The sequence below is a fragment of the Oncorhynchus masou genome, chromosome 27 (genome assembly GCF_036934945.1).
Source record: "Oncorhynchus masou masou isolate Uvic2021 chromosome 27, UVic_Omas_1.1, whole genome shotgun sequence".
Taxonomy (NCBI): domain Eukaryota; kingdom Metazoa; phylum Chordata; class Actinopteri; order Salmoniformes; family Salmonidae; genus Oncorhynchus; species Oncorhynchus masou.
Window position 1 is genome coordinate 43,597,526 of NC_088238.1, and position 17,753 is coordinate 43,615,278.

General features: G+C 46.1%; 1 protein-coding gene across 1 annotated transcript in view; it reads right to left on the bottom strand.

The window, feature by feature from the left end:
- LOC135516251 (lysine-specific demethylase 6B-like) overlaps nucleotides 1-17,753 on the bottom strand; it is a 165,816-nt gene that overhangs the window by 19,601 nt on the left and 128,462 nt on the right. The window contains 1 exon segment of the mRNA XM_064940402.1: nucleotides 14,843-14,942. The gene's annotated coding sequence lies outside the window, so the exon portion shown is untranslated.

Here is a 17,753-nt window from a genome sequence, read left to right on the forward strand (position 1 = left end):
GTAGTTGGGAGTAAAAGTAGTCATGGGGGTGACAAGAACAGACCAAAATAAAAAGTCAAACAGGGACACACAAGTCTCTAGAACTTTCAGAAAAACACAAAACAACCACACCTGCATAGCCATATTCAACACACACCTCGTAAACAGTGTTGTACCCCTTCCCAACGCTCTAGGGCAACGGCAGTCCGAGGGCCTGACTGGCGTCACAGTTTTGACCCAGCTAACACACCTGCCCCCAATAAATCACCTAATCGGGAGCTTCAGTTTTGAACGCAGTTTGATTAAATCAGCTGTGCTTGCTAAGGGGTGGTGAAAAAAAAAGTGGGGAACCAATCAGGCCCACCACTGGTCTAGGGCTTAGACCATCTATACCATCTATATCTCCTCCTGCATATTGGAAAGGACTGGGTAGGTGGAGACAACATGTACACGTTTTCATCTTCATCCTTAAGAGCTACCTGTTAAAACGTTGGATTGTTATCAAATATCCTGCTAGACGTTCGGGAAAGGAGAGGGGCTCGTGTTATTGTTTGCAGCAGGACTAATGTTCTGCTGTACTTCCCTGGTGAAGACATGACACCCATCGTTTCTGGTAAAAAAATCAAGACTTGGTGTGGTCTCTGACAAATAGTGGTTTCGTCATCGAGTTAGTTCCCCTCACCTTTGACCCAGGTTACCACACGCGCACACACACCGAATATGACGATGTTCTCTCACGGGCAATGAAAGTGGATGTAAAAGTATGTTAGGCAGCCACACAAACACGTCCTACATTCACTGACACCTTTCACACGCACCCACCTGTTTCTACAACCATCTCATGCTACACACAGCACCAACCATCTCAAAACACCATCTGCCAAAAAAAAAACCTTCCATCCATCACCTATACTGAGACAGACAAACATCCTGTTACCCAGTTTTTCTCCACTTTCATCCGTATGATTCATTTCACCTTTATTTAACTTGGCAAGTTAGTCAATAACAAAATCTTATTTACAATTGACGGCCAACCCCGGACGACGCCCTATATGTGATACAGCCTGCAATACATTAGCCTCATCACGTCAATGAAACACGTTTTGCATCACATATGTGGTGTGTGTACAACTTTAACCGTGCATGTTCGTCATAGGAGTAGTAGAATGGGCGGTGATTGTTCATTCGATCGCATTCAGATCACGGGATGCGAATAAGGTGGGCGGGTGATTCAAGCCAGCGTAAGAAACCAAAGAGCTGTAAGATAGGAGTGATAAGAAGAGCTTTTGTAAGCGTCTTTCTGCCTGTCCTAACGTTACAGCTTGATACTTCAAAGAATCCCAAACGCAACACTCGTTACGTTTCCATTAATCGGAAGTGGACGTTCAAAAAGTTTCACCGACCCCATGCCAGCACACTTCGGTCCTTAGAATAAGGCTCGGTTTATTAAGGCCCATAAAATGCATAGGACCGAGTTGAGCTCTCGCATAAACGCTTTTATATTTTAGGCTACACTCCCGTCAAACAATTATAGGCTAACTGAGAAAAAGCACAACACTGGCCACATTTTCCCACGCGTGTTTCAATTGCTTGTTCTGGGCCATTTCTCATCTCTGACGGCTCTTCCAAGCAGAGGTGTTGAGACAAACTCGAAAACCAGACCAGAAACAGTACCCCTCCCCCTTGGATGATGCAAATGACTTCCTTTCAATTCCGCTGTGTGTGCGATGAAGGTCTGAGAAGGGGCAACCCATTCACTTTATAAAACAGCCAGTCAACCTACTAGCTCCCTCTGTCCTGCCCATCCCCACTCAACACTCCCCAAGTCAGCCCTTCGCTTTAGTACTCCCACAGACAAAGGCATGGAGGAGGGGAGATCCTTTACACAAGCATGTTCTCCCTGCATCTACAGCACCCGCTCTCTATCTGTCCCACAAACACACGCGGGATGCTGCTATGCTTCTGAACCGCCCCCCAACCAATCTTTCTACTGTCAAAATAAATTCACTAAGACGTACAACCATAAACGATCAATATATGAATACAAATTAGAAAGGGGAATAGACGTGTTCTAATTGTCACATTCAGCCCATTATGTAGACTGTACGACATGGCACATGATCTATTATGGGAATTACAATAGGCGACGTATTCCAGATCTAATCGTCGAGACAGCCGCTCAAGAATGAACAAGGCAGCGTGAGCAAGCAAGTCTTCCGGTTTCACCGAGAACTCGTTTAACTGTTGCTACGCCGTAGCGTAACCATTCCTTGAATATCGGCTCCACTCGGTCAATAAATGTCACTATTGACAATCCGTTCGCGTTATCAACACGAGCAAACAGAGGAAAAAACAATTCAAATCCAACGTAGACATTTACAGAAGATTAAATTCTGACGATTTACCCTGGTCGAAAAATAACTACAAACTCGTCCATTATCCAAAGAACTGCCAACGGCGAAATGTCTATGTCTCTAGTGTGGACACAGCGCAACGCGAGATACACATTCAAAATGGTACATTCCAATAGTACGGTACCAAAAAGTAACCAGCTCGAAAAGTGTTTCACAGAAGAAAGTAGTTATCAAGGTATTCACGTACTGTCGGTCAAGGAGTAGCCCTCGGGGATGTCGCTGAGAATATTCCCAAAACAAGGATGGTTTCTTCGCAGGCTGTCGGTGTAGTGAATTTGGCTGAGTTTCCTCAATCCAAGCAGTAGCTAGTTGGATCTGTATGTATCCGCGAGTTTCTCTCTGTGCAGATAGATGCCAGCTACTCAGACAACTGACCCAGCCGGCAGAACGTTACAGCGTTCACTTTGTCTCACTCGCTTCCTTTCAAAGCTCTCATAAACTTGTATCACTTTGACGCCCGACTAATGTCTCTGTCTGGCTTTGAAATGATTTTAGTGTCAGTCGACGTGCGAGATCATCTTTTTATAATTCTGTTTTTCTCCCTGCCTTCGCTCTTTGTACAGTCCGTGTCTCGTTCTTGCTCTCTCCCGACATAAGCCAGTGGGATCGGGTTGCGCTGACTGAGCCGAGCTGTGTTTTAAAGGGACAAGCCTCTTGGCTCGGTGCGCAAACTATGATGCTGTCAGTACAGAAGCACACACCAACTCACTGGCTGCTTCTTCCACACACACACGCCCCTCCTGCTCCGCTCGTCCACTCGCTGACGTCACCGCACGTCCCCGGAATTCCCTGACAAAGCAAAATGGCACCGAATAACGACCGACTCTAGCCCCGCCCCCTACTACCGGAGAATGTTCCCCAGCCTTTGCCTCGGTGCTTTTTTTTTTAAAAAGGTGGGCTCGCCTCGTGACTGACGTACCGGTTGATCACCCAGACAGCGTTTCCGACTGAAAGCCTATTTTTGGACAAAGTACTATCCTCACGCCATAGCTATTATATTCCATCGTCTACTTATTCTGACTAAGGGACTAAGGGAGGGAAAGCCACTATAGTAGGACAGTCTTAAGATCCCGTGTTGGTCTAATAGCAGTAATATGATCTATAATCGATATACTGTCTCAATATAACATAATACAACTACAGAATAATACAAAACATGTTTTGAACCGACTAAAGCATTTATAACCAGATATAAAGTATTTATAACATCCATAATATTGATGATTACTGATATTGATTCGTAATGATAAGTCAATGTATTTTCTCTGCCATAACATCCATATAGACTCTCATGGAGTTTCTTAACAATAATTCTGTAACAGGTTTCTGGCTCTTTGGGGACGGAAATGGCTGGTCGCTCCAAACCCCCAGGAGTCACCAACATGGGTACTATAGTAATGCCAAACACATGCTCAGTTATTACAGGCAGCATGTGACACACACACACACACACACACACACACACACACACACACACACACACACGTATATATTTAGATCCACCACCTCAGCAGGATAGGAGTATGTCAACAAAAGCAAGGACACACACAACCACACAAGATGAGAGTTTGATGCTGAACTGTCCTCGTCCCCAAACACACACACACACACACACACACACACACACACACACACACACACACACACACACACACACACACACACACACACACACACACACACTCACACTCACACTCACACTCACACTCACACAAGGTAGAGAAAGGCGTAGACATGCAGTGCATTTGGAAAGTATTCAGACCCCTTGACTTTTTCCACATTTTGATACATTACAGCCTTATTCTAAAATTAATTGAATAGTTTTTTTCCTACACACAATGACAATGAAAAACAGGTTTTTATACATTTTTGCAAATGTATCAAATATAATAAATTGAAATATTCCATTTACATAAGTATTCAGGCCCTTTACTCAGTACTGTTAAAGCAACTTTGCCAGCGATTACAGCCTCGAGTATTATTGGTTATGACACTACAAGTTTGGCACACTTGTATTTGCAGAGTTTCCCCCATTCTTCTCTGCAGGTCCTCTCAAGCTCTGTCAAGTTGGATGGGGAGCATCACGGCACAGCTATTTTCAGGTCTCTCCAGAGATGTTAGATCGGGTTCAAGTCCGGGCTCTGGCTGGGCCACTCAAGGACATTCAGAGACTTGTCCCAAAGCCACTCCTGCATTGTCTTGGCTGTGGGTTGTTGTCCTGTTGGAAGGTGAACCTTAGCCCCTGTCTGAGGTACTGAGCGCTCTGGTGCAGATTTTCGTTAAGGATCTCTCTGTACTTTGCTCTGTTCATCTTTGCCTCGATCCTGACTAGTCTCCCAGTCCCTGCCACTGAAAAACATCCACACAGCATGATGCTGCCACCACCATGCTTCACTGTAGGGATGGTGCCAGGTTTTCTCCATACATGATGCTTGCCATTCAGGCCAAAGAGTTCAATCTTGGTTTCATCAGACTAGAGAATCTTGTTTTTCATGGCCTGAGAGTCCTTTAGGTGCCTTCTGGCAAACTACAAGCGGGCTGCCGTGTGCCTTTTACTGAGCAGTGACTTCCGTCTGGCCACTCTACCATAATGGCCTGATTGGTGAAGTGCTGCAGAGATGGTTGTCCTTCTGGAAGGTTCTCCCATCTCCACAACTCTGTCAGAGCTCAGTTTGGCCGGGCGGCCAGCTGTAGGAAGAGTCTTGGTGGTTCCAAACTTCTTCCATTTAAGAATGATGGAGGCCACTGTGGTCTTGGGGACCTTCAATGCTGCAGAAATGTTTTGGTACCCTTCCTTAGATCTGTGCCTTGACACAATCATGTCTCGGAGCTCTTCGGACAATTCCTTCAACCTCATGGCTTGGCTTTTGCTCTGACACGCACTGTCAACTGTGAGACCTTATATAGACAGTGGTGTACCTTTCCAAATCATGTCCAATCAATTGAATTTACCACAGGTGGACTCCAATCAAGTTGTAGAAACATCTCAATGATGATCAATGGAAACAGGATGCACCTGAGCTCAATTTCGAGTCTCATAGCAAACAAGGGTCTAAATACTTATGTAAATAAGGTATGTTTTTTAAATTTTTAATACATTTGCAAAAATGTCTAAAAGCCTGTTTTTGCTTTGTCATCATGGGGTATTGTGTGTAGATTGATGAGGGGGGGGGGACATTTAATCCAGTTTAGAATAAGGCTGTAACGTAACAAAATGTGGAAAAAGTCTAGGGGTCTGAATACTTCCCGAATGCACTGTATGCTATTCACAGGCAATTATGATGTGAGAATGAATGTTCATTCAAGAACTTCCCACCAAGCAGCATGGTATGTTGGACTCCTGGACATGGGAGGACGTTCTGTACGGCAAGGGAGTCTACACATGGGAGGAGATCCTGGAGGGAAGGGATCGCCTTCCATGGGAACAGGTGGAGGCAGCTAGGAGAGCAGAAAGGAACCAGCGGTATGTGGGAACACGGCTGGCAAGGAAGCCCGAGAGGCAGCCCCCACATTTTTTTTTGGGGGGGGGGTGGCACACGGGGAGTGTGGCAGAGTCAGGAAGCAGACCTGAGCCAACTCCCCGTGCTTACCGTGGCGAGCATGGGACTGGTCAGGCCCCGTGCTATGAGGTGATGGGCACGGTACCGAAGCGGCGTATTCCCAGGCTGGTATGCTCTGTGCCAGCTTCCCGCATTTGCCGGGGGAAGCTGGCATCCAGCCAGAACGGGTGGGGCCAGCTCTGCGCTCGAGACCGCCAGTGCGCCTCCACGGCCCTGTGTATCCGGTGCCTCGCCTACGCACCAGGCCTCCGGTGGCAGCCCCACGCACCAGGCTGTCTCTCCGTCTCCTCCCTCCAGAGTCTCCCTCCTGTCCGGAGCTGCCAGAGCCGCCCTCCTGTCCGGATCTGCCAGAGCCGCCTTCCTGTCTGGAGCTGCCAGAGCCGACCTCCTGTCCGGAGCTGCTAGAGCCGCCCTCCTGTCCGGTGCTGCCCCTCAGTCCAGAGGCGCCCTCCTGTCTGGAGCTGCCAGAGCCGCCCTCCTGTCCGGAGCTGCCAGCGCCGCCCTCCTGTCCGGAGCTGCCAGAGCCGCCCTCCTGTCCGGAGCTGCCAGAGCCGCCCTCCTGTCCGGAGCTGCCAGAGCCGCCCTCCTGTCCGGAGCTGCCAGAGCCGCCCTCCTGTCCGGAGCTGCCAGAGCCGCCCTCCTGTCCGGAGCTGCCCCTCAGTCCAGAGGCGCCCCTCAGTCCAGAGGCACCCCTCAGTCCAGTGGCGCCATCTACGAGGGTCTTCAGTCCGGGGCCCGCTGCGAGGGTCCACGTCCCGCACCCGAGCCGCAGCCGTAAGAAGGCCCACCTGGACCCTCCCCTTTAGAGTCAGGTTTTGCGGCCGGAGTCCGCACCTTTGGGAGGGAGGTACTGTCACGCCCTGGCCATAGAGAGGCTTTTTATTCTCTATTTTGGTTAGGTCAGGGTGTGACTAGGGTGGGCATTCTATGTCTTTTTTTCTATGTTTTGTATTTCTATGTCTTGGCCTGGTATGGTTCTCAATCAGGGACAGCTGTCTATCATTGTCTCTGATTGAGAACCATACTTAGGTACCCTTTTCCCCCACCTGTTGTGTGGGAAGTTAACTTAGACTTTGTTCAGGGTACACAGCCCAAAGCTTCACGGTTTGGTTTTGTTCTTTGTTTTGTCTGCGTCATTTTTAATAAAGAGAAAATGTACGCTTACCATGCTGCACCTTGGTCCAGTCCTTCAGCCAGCCGTGACATGGATTGAGTGTGTGTTCAGGGCAATGCATTAGAGATATATTGCTGAGTGTATTCACTGTTCATGATCAACTATCCTATGCACGTCTGTTTGAGTGAGTTGCAAACTACACAGCTTTCAGTCATCAATATACTCCATACATGGGAGGCTGTGTGTGTCGTGTGGGTTTAAGGGCTGAAGCAGTGTGTGAAATCGAATCTTATTGGTTGAAAACACAGATTTTGCAGATGTTATTGCAGATGCAGAGAAATGCTTATGCTTCTAGCTCCAACAGTGCAGTGATGCCAAACAATGCAAAATAATACATCATACGCATCCACCAAAAATCTAAAGAAAAAAATGAAAAAATATCAGAACGCGCAATGTCAGAGTCCGGAATATATAAATCCAGTATGTGACGGTGTGTATAGACATTGCGCACGCACACACACAAAGCAACTGCTCCCCCCCACCACACACATAGTACAGTATTGTATATAGTATGTATATCTGAAGTAGTGTGTATGTGTAACGCTCGTCGTCGGTGGAAGGAAGAGTGGACCAAAACGCAGCGTGGAAAGTGTTCATGATATTTATTTTCAAGAAACACTCAACAACAAAAAAAACTAATCCAAAAAACGGAAGCGAACAGTTCCATCAGGCACACACACTAAACAGACAATAACACCCCACAAAACCCACAACTTATATATGATCCCCAATCAGAGACAACGATAGACAGCTGCCTCTGATTGGGAACCACACTCGGCAAAACTACAAAGAAATAGAAAACATAGATTTCCCCACCCGAGTCTCACCCTGACCTAACCAAACAGAGAATAAATAAGGATCTCGAAGGTCAGGGCGTGACAATGTGTCTCCTTGTTGAATCCCTCTTCCTCTTCTATCACAGGGGAAGGTAAGTGGGGTCAGACAGGGGACTGCAGGGGGTCCTTAAGGATGTGTGTGTGTATATGTGTGTGTTGTGTGTGTAGAGGGTAATTACAGTGACTGGGCCTTCAGTAACGAGAGGAGAGGGAGTGGGAGAGGAGGACTGCAGGGAGAGGGGAGCGAGTTCGGTTCTCATACTGCAGATATATATAGCATCCCTCTCATGGGTACAAGCCAAAAAGATTCTTGTCATTCCTACTTCACACAGACACTTTTGTATAAAGTACACGCTCACACACACGCACGCACACACACACACACGCACGCACACACGCACGCACACACACGCACGCACGCACACACACACTACATTATATAACATTAATTTGATGTCAAATCAAACTTTTATTTGTCACATGCTGACTTAAGAGTTATATAAATATTTACCAAATAAACTAAAGTCTAAAATAATAAAAAGTAACACAATAAAATAACAATAACAATGCTATATACAGGGGGTACCGGTACAGAGACAATGTGCGGGGGCACCGGTGTCGAGGCAGTGATGCAACCCGTCAGGATGCTCTCGATGGTGCAGCTGTAAAATCTTTTGAGGATATGAGGACCCATGCCAAATGTTTTCAGTCTCCTGAGGGGGAATAGGTTTTGTTGGGAAAGGGGGATACCTAGACAGTTGTGCAACTGAATGCATTCAACTGAAATGTGTCTTCCACATTTAACCCAACCCCTCTGAATCAGAGAGGTGCGGGGGGCTGCCTTAATTGACATCTACGGGGAACAGTGGGTTAACTGCCCTGCTCAGTGGCAGAATGACAGATTCTTACCTTTTCAGCTCTGAGATTCGATCCAGCAACATTTTGGTTACTGGCCCAACACTCCTATCACCCAGGCGACCTTCCGCCCCAACATTTCGCCTTTTTTGATTTTGAATTCATTAGTAAAACAAATTCAAGAAACATAATTCCACCTTGACATTATGGGGTATTATGTGTAGGCCAGTGAGAAAATATCTCAATTTAATCCATTTTAAATTCAGGCTGTAACACAACAAAATGTGGAAAAAGCCGTAGGCCTGAGTAGCGGAGTAGTAGAGACGGGGAGCGTGTGTGTGTGTGTGTGTGTGGGGGGTGTGTATGCACGTGTGTGTGGTAATAGTAGGAGGATGTGTCACTGGTACAGACAGTGCCTCTCAGCCTCCTCTCTGCGGGACTGTGTGGATAGAGAAACAGACAGACGTGTGTGTGTGTGTGTGTGTGTGTGTGTGTGTGTGTGTGTGTGTGTAAGTTATGCTCACACTCATTCCTGACTCAGACCATGCCACTACAAGTCCAACAAGCCTTACTCAGCACACACACACACACACACACACACACACACACACACACACACACACACACACACACACACACACACACACACACACACACACACACACACACACACACACACACACACACACACACAGTGACACATCGTACATAACCGTCATCTTCCCTGTAAATGACTCTTTGTGGTCTCTCTCTCTCTCTCATGTCATATTATGTATACATACAGTGTTATAACAATGTATAAATGGTTAAACTACAAAAGGGGAAATAAATAAGCATAAATGTGGGTTGTCTTTACATAAATATGTTTGTTCTTCACTGGTTGACCTTTTCTTGTGGCAACGAGTCACATATCTTGCTGCTGTGATGCCCACTGTGGTATTTCACACAGTAGATATGGGAGTTTATCAAAATCAGATTTGTTTTCAAATTCTTTGTGGATCTGTGTAATCTGTGTGAAATATGTGTCTCTAATATGGTCATACATTGGGCAGGAGGTTAGGAAGTGCAGCTCAGTTTCCACCTCATTTTGTCGGCAATGTGCACATAGCCTGTCTTCTCTTGAGAGCCAGGTCTGCCTACGGCAGCCTTTCTCAATAGCAAGGCTATGCTCACTGAGTCTGTACATAGTCAAAGCTTTCATTAAGTTTGGGTCAGTCACAGTACTCTCTGTTTAGGGTCAAATAGCATTCTAGTTTGCTGTTTTTTTGTTAATTCTTTCCAATGTGTCAAGTAATTATCTTTTTGTTTACTCATGATTTGTTTGGGTCTAATTGTGGTGCTGTCCCGGGGCTCTGTGGGGTGTGTTTGTGTTTGTGAACAGAGCCCCAGGACCAGCTTGCTTAGGGGACTCTTCTCCAGGTTCATCTGTCTGTAGGTGATAGCTTTGTTATGGAATGTTTGGAAATCGCTTCCTTTTCGGTGGTTGTAGAATTTAACGTCTCTTTCTGGATTTTGATAATTAGCGGGTATCGGCCTAATTCTGCTCTGCATGCATTATTTGGTGTTCTACGTTGTACACGGAGGATAATTCTGCATGCAGAGTCTCAATTTGGTGTTTGTCCCATTTTGTGAATTCTTGGTTGGTGAGCGGACCCCAGACCTCACAACCAAAAAGGGCAATGGGTTCTATAACTGATTAAAGTATTTTTAACCAGATCCAGTATGTCAAATTTTATATTCCTTTTGATGGCATAGAATGCCCTTCTTGCATTGTCTCTCAAATCGTTCACAGCTTTGTGGAAGATACCTCTGGTGCTGATGTTTAGGCCAAGGTATGTATAGTTTTTTGTGTGCTCTAGGGCAACTGTGTCTAGATGGAATTTGTATTTGTGGTCCTGGTGACTGGACCTTTTTTGGAACACCATTATTTTTGTCTTACTGAGATTTACTGTCAGGGCCCAGGTCTGACAGAATCTGTGCAGAAGATCTAGGTGCTGCTGTAGGCCTTCCTTGGTTGGTGACAAAAGCACCAGATCATCAGCCAACAGTAGACCGTTGACTTCAGATTCTAGGAGGGTGAGGCGGGGGCTGCAGACTGTTCTAGTGCCCTCACCAATTCGTTGACATATATGTTGAAACGGGCGGGGCTTAAGCTGCATCCCTGTCTCACCCCACGTCCCTGTGGGAAGAAATATGTGTTTTTTGCTTATTTTGATTTTTATAATGTAGTATGTTTTCCCCCCAACACCACTTTCCATCAATTTGTATTGCAGACCCTAATGCCAAAATTGAGTCGAAGGCTTTTTTGAAATCAACAAAGCATGAGAAGACTTTTCCTTTGCCTTTGTTTTGGTTTGTTTGTTTGTCAATTAGGGTGTGCAGGGTGAATACGTGGTCTGTCGTATGGTAATTTGGTAAAAAGCCAATTTGACATTTGCTCAGTACATTGTTTTCACTGAGGAAATGTACAAGTCTGTTGTTAATGATAATGCAGAGGATTTTCCCAAGGTTGCTGTTGTATATCCCATGGTAGTTATTGGGGTCAAATTTGTCTCCACTTTGTGGATTGGGGTCGTCAGTCCTTGGTTCCAAATATTGGGGAAGATGCCAGAGCGAAGTATGATGTTTAAGAGTTTTAGTATAACCAATTGGAATTTGTTGTCTGTACATTTGATAATTTCATTGAGGATACCATCAACACCACAGGCCTTTTTGGGTTGGAGGGTTTGTATTTTGTCCTGTAGTTCATTCAAGGTAATTGGAGAATCCAATGGGTTCTGGTAGTCCAGTAGTTGATTATAAGATTTGTATTTGATTATGTATATGTTTTTGATGTTTGGTCTTTGTTATAGGCCCAAAAAGATTGGAGAAGTGGTTTATCCATACATATCCATTTTGGATAGATAATTTTTTGTGTTGTTGTTTGTTTAGTGTTTTCCAGAAGTGGTTAGAGTCTATGGATTCTTCAATTACATTGAGCAGATTTCTGACGCGCTGTTCCTAATTTTTCCGTAGTGTATTTCGGTATTGTTTTAGTTATTCACTATAGTGAAGGCGTAGACTCAGGTTTTCTGGGTTTCTATGTTTTTGGTTGGACAGGTTTCTCAATGTCTTCGTTAGATTTTTGCATTCTTCATCAAACCATTTGTCATTGTTGTTAATTTTCTTTTCTTTCTTTGTTCTGTTCAAGTAGACTGTGATTTTGCTGTGGTCTGATAGGGGTGTCAGTGGGCTGACTGTGAACGCTCTGAGAGACTCTGGGTTGAGGTCAGTGATAAAGTAGTCTACAGTACTACTGCCAAGAGATGAGCTATAGGTGTACCTACCGTTGGAGTCCCCTCGAAGCCTACCATTGACTCTGTACATACCCAGCGTGCGACAGAGCTGCAGGAGTTGTGACCCGTTTTTGTTGGTTAGGTTGTTATAGTTGTGCCTAGGGGGCATATGGGGGAAGGAATGCTGTCACCTCCAGGCAGGTGTTTGTCCCCCTGTGTGCTGAGGGTGTCAGGCTCTTGTCCTGTTCTGGCATTTAGGTCGCAACATGTCCCTGGGCCTGGAAATTATTGATTTCCCCCTCCAGGATGGAGAAGCTGTCTTCATTAAAGTGTGGGGATTCTATTGGGGTGATATAGGTAGCACACAGGAGGACATTTTTCTCCGTTAAGATCATTTCCTTTTGAATTTCTAGCCAGATGTAAAATGTTCCCGTTTTGATTAATCTAATAGAGTTAGATCTGATCTATACCAAATTAGCATACCCCCTGAGTCCCTTCCCTGCTTCACACCTGGTAGTTTGATGGATGGGACTACCAGCTCTCTGTAACCTAGAGGGCAACCAGTGGGTCCGTCTCCTCTATACCAGGTTTCTTGCAGGATGACAATGTCTGTATTACAGATTTCTTTGATGAAGTCCAGGTTCCTGTTCTTTAGGCCAAAGGCAGATGACCTCAGGCCTTGGATATTCCAGGATAAGATAGTGAAGGCTTTGTGTTCCATAAAGTGTCCAATGTTGTTGGTCGTGTGGTTTGGCCTCAGGCCAGTAAGTGTGAGCAGAGCCTGCTGAGCATCTGGTACATGCAATTGGCTTGGGCTAGTGTAGTGGGGGAAGGGGCCAGTTTGCCCGCTCACGGCCTGGGTGTATGTGTGACTTCCATGTTGAGGTCCTCTTTGCGGGGGTGGGGTGCATGGGGTGGACAGGAGGGGCATGGGTCTGATATGAGGGGGCCTAAAGGTGGTGTGGGCATGGTTGACTCTCGCTCTCTCTCTCTCACACCCTCTCTGTCAGTTTCTCTCACTCTCCATTACCAGCCTCCCTCTTTCCTCATTCTAAAATATTTTCTTCCTCTACTTTCCTGGACTCTTATCTCGCTCCCTTCTTCCCCGGGCACAGATTTCTATGTCTATGTTCATCATACAGTGGGGCAAAAAAGTAGTTAGTCAGCCACCAATTGTGCAAGTTCTCCCACTTAAAAAGTTGAGAGAGGCCTGTAATTTTCATCATAGGTACACTTCAACTATGACAGACAAAATGAGATTTTTTCCCCCAGAAAATAACATTATAGGATTTTTAATGAATTTATTTGCAAATTATGGTGGAAAATAAGTATTTGGTCACCTACAAACAAGCAAGATTTCTGGCTCTCACAGAGGCTCCTCTGTCCTCCACTCGTTACCTGTATTAATGGCACCTGTTTGAACTTGTTATCAGTATAAAAGACACCTGTCCACAACCTCAAACAGTCACACTCCAAACTCCACTATGGCCAAGGCCAAAGATCTGTCAAAGGACACCAGAAACAAAATGTTTGACCTGCACCAGGCTGGGAAGACTGAATCTGAGATAGGTAAGCAGCTTGGTTTGAAGAAATCAACTGTGGGAGCAATTATTAGGAAATGGAAGACATACAAGACCACTGATAATCTCCCTTGATCTGGGGCTCCACGCAAGATCTCACCCCGTGGGGTCAAAATGATCACAAGAACGGTGAGCAAAAATCCCAGAACCACACAGGGGACCTAATGAATGACCTGCAGAGAGCTGGGACCAAAGTAACAAAGCCTACCATCAGTAACACACTACGCCGCCAGGGACTCAAATCCTGCAGTGCCAGACGTGTCCCCCTGCTTAAGCCAGTACATGTCCAGGCCTGTCTGAAGTTTGCTAGAGAGCATTTAGATGATCCAGAAGAAGATTGGGAGAATGTCATATGGTCAGATGATACCAAAATATAACTTTTTGGTAAAAACTCAACTCGTCGTGTTTGGAGGACAAAGAATGCTGAGTTGCATCCAATGAACACCATAGTCTACTGTGAAGCATGGGGGTGGAAACATCATGCTTTGGGGTTGTTTATCTGCAAAGGGACCAGGACGACTGATCCATGTAAAGGAAACAATGAATGGGGCCATGTATCGTGAGATTTTGAGTGAAAATCTCCTTCCATCAGCAAGGGCATTGAAGATGAAACGTGGCTGGGTCTTTCAGCATGACAATGATCCCAAACACATCGCCAGGGCAACGAAGGAGTGGCTTCGTAAGAAGCATTTCAAGGTCCTGCAGTGGCCTAGACAGTCTCCAGATCTCAACCCCATAGAAAATCTTTGGAGGGAGTTGAAAGTCCGTGTTGCCCAGCAACAGCCCCAAAACATCACTGCTCTAGAGGAGATCTGCATGGAGGAATGGGCCAAAATACCAGCAACAGTGTGTGAAAACCTTGTGAAGACTTACAGAAAACGTTTGCCAACAAAGGGTATATAACAAAGTATTGAGATAAACTTTTGTTATTGACCAAATACTTATTTTCCACCATAATTTGCAAATAAATTCATTAAAAATCCCACAATGTGATTTTCTAGATTTTTTTCCCTAATTTTGTCTGTCATAGTTGAAGTGTACCTATGATGAAAATTACAGGCCTCTCATCTTTTTAAGTGGGAGAACTTGCACAATTGGTGGCTGACTAAATACTTTTTTGCCCCACTGTACATAGTGAAATGAAACCCAAAAGAGTGGTTGAGTCTTACCTGTATATGCCACGTCTGGTCAGCGGCAGGGAGGTTGGAGGCTCAGTTGACCACCATATTACGACACCTAAGGCGCTCTCTCTCTCTCTGCCTGCACCTCCTGAACACACAAGATGGTTGACAACATGGTCAGTCTGGGCTTGGGGTCAAGTGGTTACAACATGGTTGGCATGCCATTCTATAATGGAATGGTAACACAATCAACATTGTCGTTTGGGGTTCAATACACAGTCGACATTTTAGTGGTTCATAAAGCCAAAGTGTGTGTCAGGCCAAACATGAGGCCCTGCCTTGGCCATTGCTGTGGCCATCTGGGAGTGTGTATGTGTGCATGTGTGTGTCTGTGTTTGGCATGTGTTGCCTGTTCCTGAGTGACTCACAGTGTTACTGCAGGGTCATGTGATCAAGAACAGGTGGCACTCTGGTACACCTCCTACCCCCTACACACACACACACACACACACACACACACACACACACACACACACACACACACACACACACACACACACACACACACACACACACACACACACACACACACACACACACACACACACACACACACACACACACACACACACACACACACACACAGAGAGAGATGCCAGTGTGCATGTCCTTTTTGACATGATGTTGTGGTTTACACAGAGTGCAGTCTACCTAAATGTAATGTACCCTACCCATTCCTACTCCCTACTTTCAACTCTTCAACCCTCCTCCCTCTACCTCCCCTCCACTGTCCTCCTCTTTCACCCTCTCCACTTACCTAAACAGATAACCTCTCTCTCCCTTTCCCTCCCCGCCTCCCTCTCTCTCGCCCTTTCTTGTTCTCTCCATCTATCTTCCAACTCACCATGCAGGCTCATGGAAAACACACACATGCATTGCTGTTTCATACACATACCTAAATACAATACATGAACACATACTACACTCTATAAGAGTTGTAACATAAACGTATAGCTCAAGGTGCTTCTGCATGTACTTCTATAAACACAGGTCCTGATAGTTGGGTCAATAATTGGCATGTTTACATTCATCTGCCCCTAGCAGTCAAGTGGACTAGCAGTTAAGGCACTTGACCTTTCACCCAGGGGTCAGGGGCCATAGGCCTTACTCCCTGGAAGGCCGCAGCTGATGTGGAGGGCCCTCAGAGGCCCCTACAGGGAAATATTTGTAAGAGATTGAGCATTTTCACCTTAACACAGAATGGATGAATGTGTATAGTATAAGTATCTGTTACTTCTGCGCGACTTACTTTTCAGCTTAGTTAGCGGTCTGTTGACAGTGGAAATCTACTTGGTTGGCCATGAAATTATGTTTGAATTGACACTAAAGCCAAAACAGTTTCAATATATTCCCTTCTCCCACTCTTTGTGAATGTCACGATATCGCATTCATATCACCTGTATCAGTGTAGCCTAAGGGGATTTTATGCTCGTACTAAATGTCAATACTGACCCCCAGATCAGCTCGGAGTGGGATGTGTGGGAGAGATAGGGTTGATTCCGAGAGTTCAGCAGCGATAAGGCTGAATTGAGATCAGATGAAAAGTGTGTCTACTACAGTATCTGTCTGTAAAGGTCAACCCGTGGGAGGAACACTAACCAGCCCAGCAGAGAGATACATTGAAGAAATGAGAGGAGGAGGGAAGAGGAGGGAGAGAGGGGGAGGGGGGGGGGGAGGAGGAGGAGAGAGAGAGGGAGGAGGAGGGAGAGAGGGGGGAGTGAGGAAGAGGGAGAGAAAAAGGGGTAGGAGGCAGAGAGAGAGGAGGAGGGAGAGAGGGAGGAGTGAGAGAGGGAGGAGTGAGGAGGAGGGAGAGAAAGAGGGGGAGGAGGCAGAGAGGGAGGAGGAGGAGGAGAGAGGGAGTAGTGAGGAGGAGAGAGAGAGGGAGGAGTGAGGAGGGAGAGAGGGAGGAGTGAGGAGGAGGGAGAGAAAGAGGGGGAGGAGGCAGAGAGGGAGGAGGAGGAGGGGGAGGAGAGAGGAGAGGAGGGGAGAGGAGAGAAGAAATAAAAGTGATGCAGGAGTGAGAGTGGAGGAGGGAGAGAAAGAGAAGGAGGAGTGAGGAGGAGGGAGGAGTGGGGAGGAGGGAGGGAGAGAGAGATAGTGAGATATAGAGAGGGAGAGAGGAGATAAAGAGAAGAAATAAAGAGTGATGCATGGGTGAGAGTGGCAAGGAGGGGGAGAGGCAGAATAAAGAGAAGAGATGGAGTGAGGAGGAGTGAAAAACAACCCGAGTCAACTATCCAAAATATGAAAAAGTTGGGAAAATAAACTGGGTGGGGAGATTCTTCAAGAGAAACAGATAACAAGAAAAAAAAACAAGGGATGGAGAATATCACCGTTTCTGAGAAAGAGAAAGAGATTAAAGAATGGAAAATTAGAGACAAAATAAACCAAAAAAAGTAGCAGAGCGAGAGAACTGGAAAATGGGGGAGAGAAAAGAGTGAACGAGGGAGGCCAAGGTCAGTGAAAGGGCCAAGACAGTGTTGCTCCCGTGACAGCAGGACTACATGTGACTTTGCTCAAGTCAAGGTCTGCATTGTGCCAGCCCTGCACTATTGTACTGATATCGGCCCTATTGTATGAGCACCAGCTGGAATACAAGCGCTGACTGAACACACACACTGAACACCTCTACACGAACACACGCACGCACTGACGAACAAACACACTACACTGAACACACACACACACACACACACACACACACACACACACACACACACACACACACACACACACACACACACACACACACACACACACACACACTTTGTGCATTCACTCTCCCTGCATCTGATACTGAGTCGTGTGTCAAAGGAACACAGCATTAGTTCAGATAACAAAACACCATGGACTGAACACACTGACCCACTGAACACACCTACTGACTGAACACACTGAC